The sequence below is a fragment of the Nycticebus coucang genome, chromosome 21 (genome assembly GCF_027406575.1).
Source record: "Nycticebus coucang isolate mNycCou1 chromosome 21, mNycCou1.pri, whole genome shotgun sequence".
Classification (NCBI taxonomy): Eukaryota; Metazoa; Chordata; class Mammalia; order Primates; family Lorisidae; genus Nycticebus; species Nycticebus coucang.
Window position 1 is genome coordinate 333,941 of NC_069800.1, and position 13,338 is coordinate 347,278.

At 35.7% G+C, this 13,338-nt stretch overlaps 1 pseudogene; it reads left to right on the forward strand.

Moving 5' to 3' along the window:
* LOC128574154 (casein kinase I-like) overlaps positions 1 to 12,250 on the forward strand; it is a 28,672-nt pseudogene extending 16,422 nt beyond the window's left edge.
* Positions 12,251 to 13,338: the final 1,088 nt, after the last annotated feature.

Sequence of the window (13,338 nt, forward strand, 5' to 3'; positions counted from 1 at the left end):
TCTTTTTACTTTGGTCTCTTCTGTGTCACCTTGCAAGATTGTGGAACTCTATAGCTATCCAGGTGATTTTATAATCATGTGTTTGAAAGCAAAGTTGCTGAATCTATACAGACATTTTAAGTTCATTAAGTTTGCTATACAGATCTTTCTCTCCCTGTCTGTTGCTAAGATATATTTGAAAAATCACATAAAAAGAGCAGAGAATATTATCGATCCCGTTTTTAAGTAAAATAAAAGGAATTTGTTCTTTTATAAGGTTTTGTAAAAACCATGCCAAATAGCAACTTAATGGCCTTTGAAGCCAGACACAGGCCTCAAAGCAACACAAAACAAACAAACAAACAAAAATTGAGACTATTAAGAAAATAAGTTTGGACAGGTGCTTCTGATGATGTTTCCATTATTCTCTTACAAGTATTTGATTTTGTAAGCTAATGTGCATATATGGGCATCTTTGGATGCATACATCAAATAAATAAGAATTGTGATATATTAAAATATAATTTATTGGTATATAGGTGGAAGTAAGTGAATATATATTTTTTTACAAATTTTGAAAGTAGATGTTTAATGGAATACTAATCGATAACATTAAGAATGACTTCCTATAATATAGCTCTTAGCATCTGTTAAGCTCCATGATAAGCACTCTGTGCATATTATATTTATCCTACAATGACCTTACAAGGCAAGCTGTATTACAAATATTTTGCACATGTAGAAACTGAGGATATTAGATTAAATTATGTCTGCATATTTTATAATAAGAGAGAGAAGCAAATTAAAGGGTCCTAAGAAGAGAATGAATTTGGTTTGAGAAGCAATTAAGACCAGTAGTGGCTGAAATAAGTAAGTTACAGAGAGGTTGGAGTTATGGAAGGTGAGAAAGCGGGAGAAGTTAAGGTCAGAGAGGTGGGCATGGCTTAGTACATGTAGTACTTGTTAAATTATTGTTAAATTAAATAATTGTTAAATTATTACAATTTTATTATCAAAGTATTAAAAGGGCAACATATGGTATTTAGTATTAGGCAGTAGGCTTTCACTTATCTTTTTAAAATATTGCGTGGTGGTTGTGAGGAAAATAAACTCTTGAGAATAGAGAATGGAAAGATTGCCATAGATTGTCCAAAAATTATGATGATGGACCAGGAGAGGTGGCTCATGCCTATAATCCTAGCACTCTGGGACGCTGAGGCAGGTGGATGCCTGAGCTCATAGGTTTGAGACCAGCTTGAGCAAGAGCGAGACACCATCTCCAAAAATAGCCAGGCCTTACAGCAGGCACCTGTACTCCCAGCTACTGGGTAGGCTAAGGCAAGAGAATTGCTTGAGCCCAAAAGTTTAAGGTTGCTGTGAGCTATGATGCCATAGCATCCTACTGAGAGTGATTGAGTGAGACTCTGTCTAAATAAATAAATAAATAATCATGATGATGGCTCAGACTAGTGAGTCTTTGAAAAAGGAGGAAGATTAGGGATATGAATCTAAAGGTAGAATTGATGGGTGTAGGGAGGGGAAAAAGGTGTATGAGGGAAAAAGAACAACTTGCAAAATTATTGTACTAAATCTTTAAAACATGAGGGACCTCCCAAATTTGGTTTAGATGACCAGATTGATGATGCCAGATACACTAAGAGGTTATGTAAAATGTTCTTTTTTACATAAATGGGAATCTCTGAAGAGACAATGGATGTCCTCTCAAATAAGTCCACAATAATTTGAGAAAACAGTAATGGAGGCTGGCTCAGGACTTTATTGTGGTGAGGTGTGGGGCTGGGGTGAGTTTCATTTAAGGTGTGATTCTCCCACGTGCATCAAAGGAAGAGAACCAGGGTTTCTGCAGCTTGCCAAGAGTTGAGGCATGAAGTAAAAGAGGGGAGTTTTAAAATTGTCATTAATTAAACATCAGAAATGGAATCAGACCCTCTATTACACAGTTCTGGGTCTGCACAACTGAGCAAACAGTAGTGCTATTTCAAGAGGAAGCAAATTTGAGGAACAAGCCTGGAGTCCACTGTTTGCTTATTACATCTGAGATATCTATTAGCTTTATCACTTACCTCTTCCTGTCTGCTTTCGTTCCTGCCACATTTCTCCTCTATCTGTCATAATTAAAGGCATTACTGGCTATAATTAAAGATATTCAGGAGAAATATGTCATATGCTTAATAACGTCATGGTCAAGTGTGGTAGACACATATGTAATCCAATAAAGGAAATGATGGGTAATGCCATGCAAGCAGCATTTATGGGATTCCAGAGGGGCCCAGACAATTGGAACTTAATGTCACTTGGAGGAATAGGGGAAAAAAAAATGTGGGGGAAGTAACAGCGGAATCGTGAAGGAATAAGACACTTGAAGATGATGGAAGCTGGGTTAAACAGTTATGGACAGAACAAACAGCATCTGCAAAGATGTACAGGTATTTAAAATTGCTTAAGTATGAGAATTTGTTTAAGTATGATATATATAGTGTGTGTCCTGTTAGAAAGTACAGTTTTATCTCTATTCTGTTATAAATAATAAATATTTTTAACACTAATTTGGAGAACAGTGGGTGACAATACATCAGATCTTTTTAAAATTTTACAGTTCAGGACAAGGGGGAAATTCTAGCATACATTGTACAAAAATGTCAAAATAAATGAACCTCGGATATTTGCACACCAGGATCTCTCTGCTTATCTGTGCATTCATTGCTTCTGAACACAATAATTAGCATTAAAAAAAAAGGCTTTGCTATTTTGATATTACATCCTATTTCTGGTTTGATAATCCTTGTACTGTATTGATTTAAACCAGTTGTTTTATTTTCTGTTTTTCATCTGGGAACTGTTCAGACAATTAAATTAGTTTCAACTTACTTTGAACTACATTGATCAAAAGTTGCTCAAGAAGTTGGCCTGAGAAGCATCTTGAGTTGATAAAAAAGGTTTTGACCAACTAGAAATGCCTGCCATAGTGAAAACCTGGGGTTGCAGTGTTATCTTTGTCCCATATTTAAATAATTAAATAATTAAACAAAATTCCTCATTTCCCTTTGTTCTTCTATTTCAGTATTTCTAGTCCATTTTCCCCATGCCAGGTACCTAACGCAGTACTCTTTATCTCTGCCCATTACCTATTCTGTATCAAATATTGTCATGAGCTGACTGTAAGTAAAATAACTGTAAAGATCTCAAGATTTTAAGATTGTAGGGTACCATCTCCAGGAGAGTATTTGCCTTGCAGATAAGTTTTACAATTTCAGAAATAACTTTATATGTTGTTTAAATAAAGAAATTTTAAAATATCTATACTGGTGTTTGGCATAGTGACTCCTCATCATTCTCTTTAATCGTCTGGTAGAGCCCATGAGTTTCTTCTTTCTTTCTTTCTTTCCTTATTTATTTTTTATTAAATCATAGCTGTGTACATTAATGTGATCATGGGACACCATACACTAGTTTCATAGACCGTTTGACACATTTTCATCACACTGGTTAACATAGCCTTCCTGGCATTTTCTTAGTTATTGTGCTAAGACATTTACATTCCACATTTACTAAGTTTCACATATTGGGATTACACCTGCGGTGCATGAGTTTCTTCTTAAGGTTCTCTGTTTCTCCTTGGACTTGTTTTAGAATTCAAAGTTGTCTGATGCCAGGCTTGGTTACTTAGAATTCCCAAAATTCTGTTTTAATGCTCCAGATTCTAGCTTTTATAGATCTTTTCCAGCTTTCACAATTCTATTGAAAATTGTATCTGTGAATGCTATACAGTAATTAGTTCAGTCCCTGGATCAATATGGATGCCTAGTCAATATCTGTTAGTAAACCAGTAAGAGTTAACACACTGAGGAGTGTAGGAGAGTTCACATTACCATGCAAATTTGACTGCCCAGACAGGATCACTCCATTTGAAATCTGTTGTTAAATAGTTGGTACAATTAGTGTTCATTGCAAAGCATCAAAAACATTCCTTAACAGTCAATAATAGAAAGAAATGGCTCTAATCCATAGTACAATTTATTTTTATAGTTACTATGGAAGTAAATTCCTTTGGCATCAAAGCAAATGTTAAAAGCACTATCTTAGATAATGAGTGCACGGTGCCATTGTGTTACCTTTTTTCCTTCAAGTGGTCTTCATTTTGTTTTGAAATTAAACTAAGTGAATTGACTTAAAAATAGTGTTTATTCTGAAGAGTAATGGCTTATCTAAAATCTTTTTAAAACATCAAATTTGTTAATAAAATCTACAGAAATATCCTAGCTAAATAAGAGACTGTTCTGTTGTCACTGAATGAAAGAAAAGAGGCCTTGAAAGCAGGACTGGTTGGGTGAAGGTTTAAAACAGGTCATTCTGAATGAAAGAAGACTGAAGGTGGAGATGAGGTGAAAATCACAGACATAGCCTCAGAAGCTAACTTACTTTAATTTCATTCTGATATTTATTTTTAAATTAAATCCTATCTCTGCTAAACACAGATTTATAAGAATTAGTTCCCTTCCGTACACTGACATTACTATAAACTAAAATTTTAAGGAATTTTCGTAAAGATAGTGTAGATACTCAGAATAATGATTTTGCCTGGCTTCATGCAAAGTTAAGAAACTTCATTTCTGTTGAGTGATGTTATTCGGAAGAACAGAACAACTTTTTAACTTAAAAATTTTTCCTGGAGCATATTTTTGGTATTAACTTTTGATTGGCCCATCAGAACCTTTCCCAAGGTTACATTCTAACAGTTGCAAATTTTGTGAAAACCTCGTTTAAAGAAACAACCAAGGATATATTGGTTTTATGATCTGGTAATAGAATGTCTAGTTTTACATGTTCAATTTTAATGAAAATGTGGTGAATGTATAAAGCTTTTCAAACTGTCACCGTGTATGTCAAACACATACAGTCACTGTTTGTATATTAAAATCCTTTCTAGCCTGACAGCATGTCCACACATTTTGCTTTTCAATTACAGTATCTACATCTCTCACTCTTTCTCTTTTTATATCAAGAAGTGAAAACTCTCTTAGTTACCATTAGCTCTAAAAAGCTGTGGATACTACAAATTCCTCTGAATTATCTATTATCAGCAAGATGTTTTCACAGATAGTTTTTCTTGCTCTTTTTCCAACTCAGTTGCACGTCCCATACAGAAGTAACAGGAAGGGCATTATCATCTATGTTCAGTATAATCCTGGAATCATGAGACATGGATAGAAGCAGCTGCTGCTTTCCTAATTATTAGAAAAGCAGAGGAAATAAAGAGGAGAGTAGTGAGGGAGAGTTTTTAAGGGTCCCATTTCCCACGTCAAGCACAGAGCATCTGGGCTGAGATTACTGTGCAAGCAATTTGTGATTTCTAACGGCAACATTAAGAACCAAAAAAATAATAATAATAAAGAAAATCTATATAAAAACTAGAGGAAGAAACTGATACATAAAATTTGCTTTTTTAAGGTTTAAGTACTGAAGATCATTCAATAGGTTTGGAAACGTTAAATTTGCTATTGTCTAGAGACAATTACATGTTTCTTAGTATCAAATTCATATTATTTGATGGTTCCTTTAACTCTCAGAGTAAAAACAATGATTGAAATTTTAAAAATAAGCATATTGGTGTATTGTGAAAATTAGATCTAATGCAGGAAAATGAGTGGGCATCTTTTGGCTGCAAATCACAGTCATCAATTCAACTAGCTTCTTCTCTAGAGACAATTTTTTTCTAATTTAATAATTGGTTGATTTAAACAAAAATTTGAAAAGAACATGGATACAGAAAGATTGAATTCATGTGCTTTTTCTTCTGTGTATTATTAATGAACTTCCTGAAAGCTAGATTAGCATTTTATATGGAAATTTTAAAATTAAAGAAAATAAATGCAGTCATCAAAGATTATGGGATGTTTTGAAGTATACCAAGGAAAATTAGATGAATTAAATTTCAAATTTATTGTGTCTAAATTAGTAAGTCAATGAAAAAACTTACCTAAAAACACACATCCAAAATATTATTTTTTTACAGTTTTTGGCCGGGGCTGTTTTAAACCCACCACTTCTGGCATATGGGGCCAGCGCCCTTCTTCTTTGAACCACAGGTGCCGCCCAAAAATATTTTTCAGAATGACAAGAGTAGAGGATGGGTAAGAAAGCCTAAATACCACATGAGTTTAAAATAGAACATGAAACCCAGAATTTAAATGCTTGTGATGTCTTCAATGCTCTGATTTAATCATTGCACATCCATGCATATAACAATATATCACATGCACTCTCTATATATGTACAAATATCACATATCAATTCAAACATTCAGTAAGAGATGGCATTATGGGGCAGATACAAGAAGTCATGTTTACAAAGAACACTTGCTGATATTAAGAGAGGACATTTTCTGCATTTGTTAAAAAAATAAAAAGAAAAAAGAAGAAATGCTCTTTTTATGTTACTATTTAAAAATAAAACATTTAACTAAAGAATATGTTTTATTTAAAAATATTTGCATTACAAAATCTGAAAGGGAATATAATAACAAGTCAACAGTGTTCATTCTTCTCGATTGTTTGTAGAATAATGTTAAAAAAATTCTGAGACATTTACATGCTTGAATATAAAATAATAGCACTGTGCGCCTAAATAAATATTTTCTCCATTTTAAATATCTGCAACCAGTATTCACCTTTCTTCATTGTCTCAGAAAATAATCCTGGATGGAGTGGCAAATTCATTGAGACTTGATCTTTATTGAAGAAAGAGTTATTATACTACCTAAGGTGGTTTTTATGTAATTGATACTTTCAAAATGTGTTAAATATGACTTTTAGAGTAATTATTTTCCTAAGCCAGGTAGAGAACTATGTATCTGTGATAAGAAATGGAAAGCTGAAAAGATTTTTTTCTATGATTCATAAAGATTAACCTTATTTTGATGTTTTTAATAAATAATTTTACCTAAAGCTTTAAGGTTAAAATGTTTTATTTTGAATTACATTTTTTTTTTCTTTTGAGACAGTGTCTCAAAGTGTCACCCTGGATAGAGTGCTGTGGCATCAGAGCTCACAGCAACCTCCAACTCTTGAGCTCAAATGATCCTCCTGCCTCAGTTTTTCTATTTTTAGTAGAGACCCTGTCTCTACTAAATTTACTTAGGCTGGTCTCAAACTTGTCAGCTCAAGCTATCCACCCACCTCAGCCTCCCAGAGGGCTGGGGTTACAGGCATGAGCCACCATGCCTGGCCCAATGACATTATTTTTATGTGTACTGAAAATGAATAGGCTAAATGTCATCATACAACATTTAAAAATGTGCATGGTTAAGGCCACCACCTTTTGAATGATCACTCATGTGAGGATACTTGGTGGTCTCTTAGATTATTGACTTTTCATGGTATAGACCCATCCACATTAAAAATTGATATAAATCAGATATGAAGGGTATGATTATTTTTATTTATCCACAGCTCCATTCACTGTATGCCATTAACAAATTTTGTACTTTAGGATAGTGTCCATCTATCCATTCATTAATTCAATGAATTTTCCTGAAAGGCTTTGTGTGCCTGGGTTGGTGTTCTGTAAGGCAGATAATTGCAGACATTTTTTTTTCTTTACTACCTAATATTAAACTAGCTTTAGGTATAGAAATACATTCCCACCAGACAACTCTAATATCCATGAAGGAAACATATGTGTATGTACATTTTGACACTAATATTCTTTAGTGTCTTGCCAATTTTGGAGAAAGTTTATTTACTGAATTACATTAAATGTGAATATGTATTCCAAGTGAAGGCACCAAACATTTTGTTAAAGAGATGCGGCTATGCTCTAATGGGGATGTGATTAGTATTTATCATAGATTTGTGTGCTTTGCAGAGTTTATGGATAATGTCCACATTAGAAATAAATATAGCCTATAATGTTCTAAAATTTCAATGAGGCCATTTCTTAATTGATTGTTAATCTTGAGCTCTGTGTTCACTTCTGATAAATACAGGGTGTCCAAAAGGTCACCTATAAAGTTGGCATGCATAGAGAAAGTGGGAAATTGAATCTAGATGCTTTAATTTACAAAATATTCATCACAAAACTGCCCAAAATACTTATAAAATGTTTTCTGTGTTGGCCACCTCTTTGCAAATATTCATACACTCAGTATGATCTACCCAACTAGATTACAGTGGCAGAATAAAGGCTCAGAATTCTTTTGTTTTCCCATAACTTTTAGATCTTTGTTTTGCACACAGTTTTCAGAAAATTTTGTTTATGAATAGATTTTCCACAATTTAAAATAATGTGGTGTTTTAGACATGAGATTTCCCATTCCTATATAGATGGTAGACCATTCAACTCATTCTGTTCTACTTGGTTATTTTCCTAGAACTCCATAGTTGCCTTTTGTTTAGTCTATTAAAAATCTTATATCCTTAAATAGGCACACAATTTGTGATGTTTCAGAGAATCATATCAATTTACAAATCCCGTTGCAGTAAGAAATTTTTACTGTCAACTTACACCTAGTCCAGACAACCACATTTCCCCTCAAGAAGGAAAAAAAATAAAGTAAAACTTGGGGAGCTTACTCGAGGCGTACAGGAAAGGAATCAATCTATTAAGCCAAAAAACGACATCCAAGTTTTTATGATCTACTTGTCAAAGAACACTAGAAGAGACAAGAGAGAATGCCTCTGAAAATTTTCAAAATTATTCTAATGTAACAGAGTGTGCTTTTGTTGTAATGCCATAAGTTAATTCCTCTTACAAAATTTGAACACTTTTGAACAAATATGAGAGAATTAATTCAGCAAACATGATTTTAGGAAAGGTAGATAACTGATTTTAAAGAGTTTGTCTTCAGTATAAAAACTTCCATAATTAAATCTTCCATAAGCTTTATAAAACAGAATAAAAAAAGAAGTATTTTTAAGAATGAAGGAATGTCTGGCAGCATTGACAATGATTTTCCTAATGTTTCTAGTTTTAACAGTACCCAATAGAAGCAGAGAAAAATGACAGAGCATTACATGAAGAACATTAATTAATAAACGAAAAAGTCAACTGTAAACTAAATTTTGATTTTCTTCACTTGCTTAAGAAGCATCATCTTCAGGGCAGCACCTGTGGTGGGTTCAAGCCCAGCCCCAGACAAAAACCACAAATAAATAAATAAAATAAAATAAATAAAGCATCATCTTCAGTGATTCCTCTCCAATTAAAAATAATATTTGGAACCTTAATTTCTATTATTATTTACTCATTCTTAGGATAGTTAAGCTATGTTATGATTAGGAAAAATCATTTAAGTATAGCATTTATTAAGGAATTAGAATACAGCCATCATTTCATGGACAGAAAAGTCAAAGTCTGTCAAAAACCTCAGAAAAGATAAAACTTCATCTTACCTTGCATGTCTTTTTTGTGACATTTCTCTACCATAGGGTCAACACCTGAAGTATAAAGAACTAAGAATTCTGAGAACTGTGTCCATGCTGAAAACTACCTCTCGACTCTTGTTATCTAACACTACTGATGTTAATGGGACAAACTTTATTGAAAGTATTTGAGAAAGTGGTTATCCAGCAACCTGAAGGTCCAAAGGGATCAAAGTTAATTATTATAATACTCTTAAAGACCAAATGAATATTTACTTTTATATTTGAATAACAAGCATTCATCAAGAGGTTATCTAGGAGGGTAATTAATCTAAGTTGGTTTTTTGACATCAATCACCAAACTTGGTTTTTGATCTCAATAAAAAAAAAGTCAGATATGTTCATTGAACATAATATATATACATAACCCTTTAGGACAAAATATAGGCATCAAAAATATTAATGGTATTGGATTGTAGAAATGATCAGAAGTGGTTACTCTACTGGATTGTGAGGACATCATACAACATACAACATGTGATATCTATAGGAAATCATGATAAGAAGCATACTAGCAAAATAAAGATTTAACGGCAGTACCTAGATGGCTATGATACAGGACAAGTGGCATCCCAGCCAGCTCGTGGAGCTGGGGGTGCGGACCAGCTAGCCTTAGCCTTGGTGCAGTGGCAGCTAGCAGCTGAACCAGCAGTGCGGACCAGCTAGCCTTAGCCTTGGTGCAGTGGCAGCTAGCAGTTGAACCAGCAGGTTGGAGGGTGGGGGTGGGGGCATTTCCTAGGCCTGGGAATGAAAGGGATTATAGCCATTCATTTGTGACCCAGACACAACCCAGACATGTCCCAGACACATTGTCCTAGACACCACCCAGACATGTCCCAGACATGATGTCCCAGATAAGCTAAATGTAACTACCAAGACATGCTAAATGTAACTACTGAGGGCCCCATGGGACAATATATATATATACCCCTAGACAAAGAGCCCGGAAACAGACCAACCAAGGGAAGAGCTTTTCTCTCCCAACTTGGGTTTTCTCTCTGTCAGGAGCTCTGGCGCTTCTGTATTCTTTTCTGTAAGTAAATCCTGCCTTACCGTTGATATGTGGTCCTCGGATTCATTCTTTGAACCACGGAGACCAAGAACCTACTGAAGAGGGAAATTCCAGGATCAGCTTGACCTAGTAAAGCTTTCTGGGCAGAAGTAGCATACAAGGCTAGCTGTGGAATGTTGGGACAGGACATCTGTCCTTCATGTCAGACTAAATAGACTTTCTTGAATTGGTTCCCTTCACGTAGCAGGATCTCACAAAATGCTACATTAATTATAATCATAAATAAAGTCACTGCAGGTAAAAATCAGAATGTTATTGGAATTTCCCGTTTCACTATTTTTGAACACAAAAGGAGACGCTTACTTAAGATAGGAGGTATATGCTGGAGAGTGCTGTGCACTGGGGAAGAAGCGGCTTCCAGGAGCGGGGGGCATTATGTGGTGACTGGAGCTGGAGTAACAGGCGGCATCTTCATGGCGGAGTGACTTGGGTCCTTCCAGCAGAAGCCAGGGCAGTGGTGCCAGCGATGTCGCCGCTTTAGTTCACTGTGCCTCTTCTTCAGCCTGCAACGAGGAAGCTGCGGCCGTCTGGAAACAAGTGGACCAGCCGGATAACCGCGAGAACACCTCAAAACTGCGGCCTGGCAAAAAGAAGCCCACTGAGCGGTCGCGGTCAGGTCACGTCAGGTTCCCTTTGACCGATTCTGGGCCTTGTAGCGCCCGGAAGGCCTCTGTGTACCATTTCCTGCCGCCCTTCTCTGCGGCCTTACCCAGGGAAGAGCCCCAGAGGCCTCAGTAGTCCTCTCAGAAGTGTTGGGCTTGGCCCCACCATCCGTCTTCCTCTTTCAGGCTGGCAAGCAAAGCCGAGTTCATTGTTGGAGGGAAATATAAACTGGTATGGAAGATAGGGTCCTTCCGGGACATTTATCTGGCGATCAACATCACCAACAGTGGGGAAGTGGCAGTGAAGCTAGAATCTCAGAAGGCCAGGCATCCCCAGTTGCTGTATGAGAGCAAACTCTGCAAGATTCTTCATGATGGGGTTGGCATACCTCAAGTATGGTGGTATGGTCAGGAAAAAAGACTATAATGTACTGGGACCCAGCCTTGAAGACTTCTTCAATTACTGTTCAAGAAGATTCACAATGAAAACTGTACTTGTTTTAGCTGACCAGATGACCAGCTGACCAGAAAACTGTACTTGTTTTAGACTCAAATACGTGCACTAGAAGAATTTTATACACAGAGACATTAAACCAGATAACTTCCTAATGGGTGTTGGGCATCACTGTAATAAGTTATTACTCACTGATTTTGGTTTGGCAAAAAAGTACAGAGACAACAGGGCAAGGCAACACATACCACACAGAGAAGATAAAACCTCCCTGGCACAGCTGGGTATGCTAGCTAGCATCAATGCACATCTCCATGTTTGAGCAGAATGGCAGATTATATGGAATCATTAGGATAGTTTTGATGTATTTTAATGGAACCAGCCTGCCATGGTAAGGACAAAAGGCTGCAACAAAGAAACAAAAATATGAAAAGATTAGTGAAAAGATGTCCCATCCTGTTGAAGTTTTATGTAAGGGGTTTGCTGCAGAATTTGCCATGTATTTAAACTAGTGTCGTGGACTGTGCTTTGAAGAAGCCCCAGATTTCATGTACCTGAAGCAACTATTCCACATTCTTTTCAGGATCCTGAACCGCTGATATATTTGATTGGAGAATGTTAGAGCAAAATGCACCACAGCAGGCAACCTCTCCCAGAGCAGGCCCAAACTCCCACAGGCCAGGAAACTGACAAAACCAAGAGTTAAAGTGAGAGATTTGTAAGCAGGAATTGAGGAATATTAGAAGCAGAGCAGATGATTAGAGAAGCATTTGTTTCTCTACAAATCTAGAAAATTTTATTTCATATGTACACCAGCCAGTGATTGTGGACAATTTACTTGGTGTAAAGAGCTTAATTTCAGTATAAACTGACTCCGGGCAGCCTTGGTGATGCTGTATGCTGAGTTGTAGCCTTTGTCATTGGGAATATTAACTGAGATAGTGAAACATGGAAAAAAAAGTATGTTCTGTTAAAGCAGTTTTAACTGTATTTTTTTTAACTGTCATATTGCACCCTGTTAACATACTTTTAAAAAATGTAAAACATCTAGAGAAGCTGTGCCTATAATTCAAATTAAAACACTTGGCAGCCTTGTTAAATCTCATTTATTCATTTAATATCCTGTAGGGCATATCTGAGTAGGCTTTGTTTAAAGTTAATTAGAAAAATTGACACCTAATGTTGATAATTTTAGGATGTTAGTCTTGATGTTTCAATGAAATGTTCCTCTTCTTGAATTAAGCCTTTCATTAAATTATGAATCTTTTATAGGCTCACTGTGCTAAAAGACTTTTTTAAAATATTCCTTTTTTAAAGTGGATAAAAAAATGTAAGTGCCTAAAGGAAAAACAATTAGGCAACTGTATTAAGAGTGCAAAGTTTTCGAAGGATAAAGGCCTTTCTGTATCAGATTGCTTTCTGGGTGATGACAAGGGTGAACTGGTGTGAGAGTCACCTGGAAGATAAATAGATGACTATGATTTGATACCAGTTTCAATATAGAGGGATTAAAGAGCCATAAGATGCTTCAGAAGTGTGAAGTTGAGATGACTGAAAACAAATTATTCCTACAAATGGCAATGTCAGAGTAGGGTGCTATTTTGGCCAGGCACAGCAGCATATCTGATAGTTTTTAAGCTCCTAGGGCTGCTTGATTGGGAGCAGCGATCTTGATTTCAGATTTCCAGTAAAAACCAATGAGACACATCAGTTTTCCAGCAGTACCAAATTGGTATAGTTTCTTGAAACACATGCATAATGGAATACTACAAAGCACTGTCATCTAATGAGTAA